The sequence below is a fragment of the Myotis myotis genome, unplaced genomic scaffold, assembly GCF_014108235.1.
Source record: "Myotis myotis isolate mMyoMyo1 unplaced genomic scaffold, mMyoMyo1.p scaffold_m19_p_1, whole genome shotgun sequence".
In the NCBI taxonomy this organism is placed as follows: Eukaryota; Metazoa; Chordata; class Mammalia; order Chiroptera; family Vespertilionidae; genus Myotis; species Myotis myotis.
Genome location: NW_023416313.1, coordinates 39,850,412 through 39,856,798, shown reverse-complemented (window position 1 = coordinate 39,856,798; position 6,387 = coordinate 39,850,412). Strand labels below are relative to the sequence as shown.

Genomic DNA, 6,387 nt, shown 5'->3' with positions numbered 1-6,387 from the left:
TTTTTTAAAACATTTGTAACATTAAGTATTGGCAAAGCAACTTAGTCACATTGTAACGTATGTGAGAACTCTGGAGTGACATGGAAATGCCACAGTGAGTGTCCAGGACTCAGTGCTAGGGAAGCGCCCATTCAATAGTCACATCAACAGCTGCAATATTCTAACCAAACCGTTTCTGCACCAAGATTTTGGCTGTTAATTTTATTCTCTGTTTCTTGTCCACTTGGACTCCTTAAGTTTATTTTACTTATGATTTCCAAAAATTCCTTTTTAATTGAGTGAGAGTCCTGATCTGCTATTTTTAGAGCCTTTTATGGAAATGTAAATATTAATCTCCACTTCTTTCAAGGCTACTTGCAAAGACAAACCTGCACATGTTGTATTAGCACTCTCTAGGTGAGAAAAATGTACAAAGTCCTCACCTGCCCATAAAATGACAAGCGGGAAAGATCTCCAAGACAAAGAGTATATAAAGGAATTTTATAGTCCTGTGTGTAATGCTCTGTTCGCCAAGGAATCCATATTCTTTAAAAATCTTCCAGTCAGTGAGAAAGTGGGAAATGTTCTGTATACTTAATAGCTAAGACAGTCAATACACTTTTGGAACTACTATCAAAAAAAAAGGTAATGATTGCAATTTGGCAGAAAGTAAAGCTGATGAATAATCCAATTTCAAAACCTCTCAGGCTAGTGGTAAATCTCCTGATCTAAATTAAATGGTATATGCTCCACACTGCCACACGGATGAATATTATACCTCCTATTTCTTTTTAGAGTACATTTCACTTAAATTTTTACAGGAAGGTATTATTAAAAACAATTTTTAATATGTAAATAATTTTACTGATTTATGGACTTCACATATTTTTAATAAAAATGCAAGATTCTCACTCTAAGTTACATTGCAAGTGATATTTCTTTTTCTAAATATGAATATTGATGTCTGTATTTTTAAGAATAAATAAACTGATAACATCTTAATGATAATCATTTGCAGCACAGGGTATTTCTTAACAATCATGGTTGTGATAATAAAGAAATAATAATTTTAAAATAAACAGTTGAATAAAACTTTACTAGAGGAAATTCAAACGTACATTACTAACTTCTTATAAAGCACTTAGAAATGCCTCATATGAAAAAGGAAATAAAATGAAAACTGAAGATATATAAGACAGTATTTCCACTTCCCCTTTGATATAAACATTGATGTTTATATATAAAATTTTTCAAAAAAAGTTTTAATATTTTTGGTGATAATCCATTGTCTTAGTCAGGGTTCTCCAGACAAAAATGAACCAATAGATTTATTACTAGAAACTGGAAAAGCTGGTTATATAGTTATAGTCTGAGTCCAAAGGCCTGAGAACTAGGAGTACCAATGGTGTAAGTCCAGTTTGGGGACAGGAGACCGACGTCCAGCTTAAGCAGTCAGGCAGAGAGAATGAATTCTCCCTTTTCCACCTATTTTGTTATACTTAGATCCTCACAGATTGGATGATGCCCACCCACAATGGGAAGCATATTCTGCTTTACTAAGTCTACCTGCTGGAAGCTATCCATTGTCAACACTATCATGAAAGTGCAACAGGGAACTTGGAAGGCTGATGGATCTTGAGCTTTAGCAGAGGCTAAAGCTATGCACCGATTGTTCTGTCAAGATAATAGTGGCTCAAGCAATTTCCTGACCTAATAGTCTCAAAGTAAATCTTTACTAATATTTACTGACCTTTAAGATAGTCTGTCTGCTACCGGACTGCCTGCCTAACTAAGGGTAAAATGTGTATTCTAAAACTGAATAAAAGCTATCAGGGCCAGGGCTTCAGGGAGCCTCTCCACTAGAGAACGGTTTTCTGCCTGGACCCCCATGCCTTCTAAATTCATATTTCTTATCTAGTGTTTCATTTGTGTGCGGTCCCTTTTCCAGACCCTGAACCCTAGCCACAAATGGATGCGGCATTCACATCTACCAATCTCATCCAGAAACCCCATCACAAACACACCCAGAAATAATGTTTACTAGTATCTAAATGCTGACACCTCACGACCCAGTCAAGTTGACATAAAATTAACCACTACAACCTCACCCGTTGTCAATTTAACGTCCATATGCATCCTCTTGAACAATACTTAATTTCCAAATAAATACAATAAAACGATCATAATTCTGCCTAAAATTATACAATTATTCTGTGCACAATAGAAAATCACTTACCTCTTCTATAGAAGAGGAAGTAAAGTCCTTGACTAATGTTACTTTTCTCCTTAATATGCCATAACTAAAAATTATGTTGTAAAATTGACATTATTTAAATACTATGATATGAAGCCAATACAACCAATGTTACAGGGAAAGAAAAACAAACAAATATATATTTGTAACAAAGTATTCACTTCTGTTACTGGTCATCTGAATGTAGTTGATATTTGTAATTACCTTCATACTCTACCCATTCTGGATTCTCTTTGCACTCAGCAAGCACCTCAGCTGATCGTGGTTCTTTATTTGGCCATGTGATCCAAACATTTATTCCTGAAGGGTCTGGGTTATTAGTAGTCCTGTCTGGACTGGGTTGTTAAGTTTCCCATTGGCCCTAATTAGAGAGTATGATAATACTAAGAGACACTCTATGGTATCTCCTATATTCCAGACATACTCATCCTTACCTCTATTTTGGGATAATAGTCCAATTTTCCCTTGGTAGTCAGGATCAATCATTCTATGGCATATCTCTGAATATCCCATGGTTGAGAGACATGAAGAGCTCAAAGTGGCAGTCTTTATTTCCAGTTCAATGGTTTCCCTATTGGCTTCCTGATGGATGCATTCTCTCTCTACAACTAAGACCCATTGCATCAACAGAATGTAAAGTTGCCAAAACAGGAAACAAAAATTTTGCTAGTGGGACATTTTGGGGTAATGGTGACTGGTACCTCTCCCTTTTCCACACCTTAATTTCTGAACTCATGAATCTTGGCTACTGGGGAGACAGTACCTTTTCTTGGATGCTGAGATAGTGTTTGCCAAGTTACTCCACAATTAATTTATTCCATTTTCCCCTGTCCATACTGACACTTAGGAAGGAAATCACTGCACAGTTCACACAGCTGTACTCCCCCCTTCTCAAGGGGGAAGAGCTACATAAATTATTTGTAAATCTTCTGCATGGAATTTTTATCTTCTCTCCCATTTATTGATGTATCCAATAATCTATACCTATAGGTCCATTCTGCCGCCCTCCCCTCCCCACCCAGAGGCCCACTGGGACCCAAGAAGAATAGGTGTAGCAGCCAGGTTTCAAGCTTCCCTGCGGTGGGGGAGAAGGACAGATGGTGCTGCTGGACTCCCGTTCTTCCTAAGCCCCGGCTGACTGTGCAGAGCTCAGTGGAGGGGTGGGAGCCAGTCACAGAGGAACAGAGAGGGTCGGGTCAGAGAAGACAGCATGGTGAGGGGCAGGCGAAGGACGAGGATGTGCACACACGCATACTTGGAGGAGGCACGGGACAGGCACAGGTTCTGGCAGCACTGCAGCTTGTTCGGTTTCTGTCCGTCAGTAGTGGGTGGCACGCTGATGTTCACCACGTGGTTACCAGGGGACTCGTCAGGGCTGCGCGGTCTGCAATCTGCTTCTGTGACACGATGCGGTAGATCTCTATGAGAACGTTCTTGAAAGCTTCCCCTACATTGATGGAGTCCCAGGCTGAGATCTCAATGAAGGGCAGGTTGTTCTTCTCTGCGGAGGCTCAGAGATGTCATACGCCAGCAGTGCTCCCCCTGCGCCTCGGCAGTAGGCGGAGGTGATGGCGCGGTAGCGTTCCTGGCCAGCGGGGTCCCAGACCTGCGCCTTGCTGGTCTTGCAGTCCACCTGGATGCTGCGGGCCGCAAACTCCGCACCAGTGGTGCTCTTGCTCTCCAGGTTGAATTCGTTTCGGGTGAAGCCGGACAGCAGGTTGCTCTACCCCACACCTGCGTCCCTGATGAGAACCACTTTGAATAGGTAGGTAGTCTTACTCTTAGTCCCGGGTTCCCATTGTCCTGGCGCTCCGCAGGCCCCGCCCGAAGTTGCTAGGATTTCATTGCGTTTAATGTACCGATCAAGTTGGGAAGAACTGTTATCTTCATAACACGGAGTTTTTATTCCATGAATCCATAGTTTTAGATTTTCTTAGATTTCTTGGATCAGAGCTCTATATTTTTGTGAATATATATATATATATATATATATATATAATATTTTGTAATATTTATATTTACTTTTTTATTTTGTTGTACAATTGTAAATAGTACTATGTGTTTAATTTAAAATTTGAATTGTTAATTGCTGTTATGTAAAAAAAAAAGTTAATTGATAATAGAAAAAATAACCCAGAATTATGGGCTGTTAGGAATTAAAGAAAAAAAAATTGAAAGGTTGGATATTAATAGGTTACAGAATTATCATTTTGTTATATTTAAAAGCAGATGAGAATGTGCATGCTATTTTTAATAACATTTGGAAATATCACATCCCCCCAAAGGAAGAAGTGTATGATATATCTATAGAAAGCATAAGAAGAATAGAGATTTTCACTCATTCTAACATGGCATTGGAATAGCAGAATGCTTTCTCATGTGAATAAGAGTGCCATGAAAATCAGGAAGAAAAAGCTCGTCATAAAAGTAGCCTTTGCAGTAATGAGGAGGCCATGAGCTGTTGCCAAAAAAAATGATAGTTAGACAAATGTTGAAAATCACCTCTGATTTGTCAGTGCATCAGCCCCTAGAAATTTTGTATAACCCCAGAGAAAATGAAGATAAGAAAATTGTGGATTGGAAGTCTTCATCTCTTTAGAATATGCATTAAATATGTTTCCTATTGCATTTTACTATTGTGTCTAGAAAAGAACCTGTTCTCACAAAACCCTTTAGCATAAATAATTTCAATGTTTCTTTGCTGTTCAGAACACAAGTATAATGAACAAATTTTAAACCACAATCTATCCCGAAGCAAAATTGAAACTATGGCAAGTTTCTCAAAAGTCAACCCACTTTCTAAGACGTTTGTTATTTTAACAAGTCAGTAAAAACAATATTAATGTGGTTTGCAAGTACACAGATGGATCTACAAATAGAAATTCTTACTGAAGTGCTATTTTAGGATGTTGGTAACAGCTAATGTCCTTCCACATTTAACACAGTCTGAGTCAGAAATATTTGTTATATTTATGCCACCAAGATACCTAGTATTTATTTTTATTCAAAACTATATACACTAAGAAAATTGTATTCAAAATAAAATATAAATTTCGTTTTGCAAATGTCTTTAAATGTACCCTTGAGTATGTGAGCCACACTATATTGCCACATTTGTCAAGGCTCACAGAACACAAATTATTTAAATAAGCCATGGTTTCAAAATATGCAGCAAAGATAAATGAGTAATCTTACCACAGGCAACTACTTCATATTCTCTCACTATCTGACAGCTGGACCTCTTTAATATCCCAAACCATAACTGATTGGCTAATGCCACCTGTTCAGCACAAAATTCAAAAGTCATTCATTTGTGTAAAATAAACAAGCACATAAAGTAAGCACATTCTGCAGAAAATGTAAAAATATTCTATAATTTTTAATAGGGGCAGAAAATGAAAAAATGTACAAGAGGTGGAAGCAAGGTAATTTTCTAAGCATCCACTATAGTATATTCACTGTAACATGAATCTGTTACAATGACTTACTTTTCTGAATACACTGTAGTTTGAAAACTAAAGGTTTTTAAGATTAGTTAGATCTGCCACTTGCTAGATGTGCTGATTTTGAAAAGGCATTTATCCTCTAAAATGTCTATTTCTGCATCAGTAAAATAACATAATTCATGTTTCATGCAAATATGAAATAAGAAAATTAATGAACTGAGGTTAATTAAGTATGAGGTAATAGAATGCTTAACTAAATGTTAGCGGTTAAAAATAATCTATACTAATAAAAGGGTAATATGCTAATTAAACCAGATGGACCGGACGTCTTCCGGACATCCTTCCAGAAAAAGCAATGGTGGCTGGGCCGAGGCAGAGGAGGTTAGAGGTGATCAGGCTGGCAGGGATGAGCAGTTAGGGGCTATCAGGCCAGCAGGGGAGAGCGGTTAAGAGTGATTAGGCAGGCAGAGGTGGTTAGAGGCTATCAGGTAGGCAGGCAGACATAGTAAGGGGAGATCAGGCAGGCAACCCGAGGGGCTAGGGCGATCAGACAGGTAGGCAGAGTGGTTAGGGGTGATCAGGCAGGCAGGCAGGTGAGCAGTTAGGAGCCAGTGGTCCTGGATTGCAAGAGGGATGTCTGACTGCTGGTTTAGGAATGAGGGGTCCCGGATTGGAGAGGTTGCAGGCTGGGCTGAGGGACTGCCCCTC

At 38.6% G+C, this 6,387-nt stretch overlaps 1 pseudogene; it reads right to left on the bottom strand.

The window, feature by feature from the left end:
• Nucleotides 1-3,382: 3,382 nt before the first annotated feature.
• Nucleotides 3,383-4,032, bottom strand: LOC118660705 (annotated as a pseudogene).
• Between the last annotated feature and the right edge of the window lie 2,355 nt (nucleotides 4,033-6,387).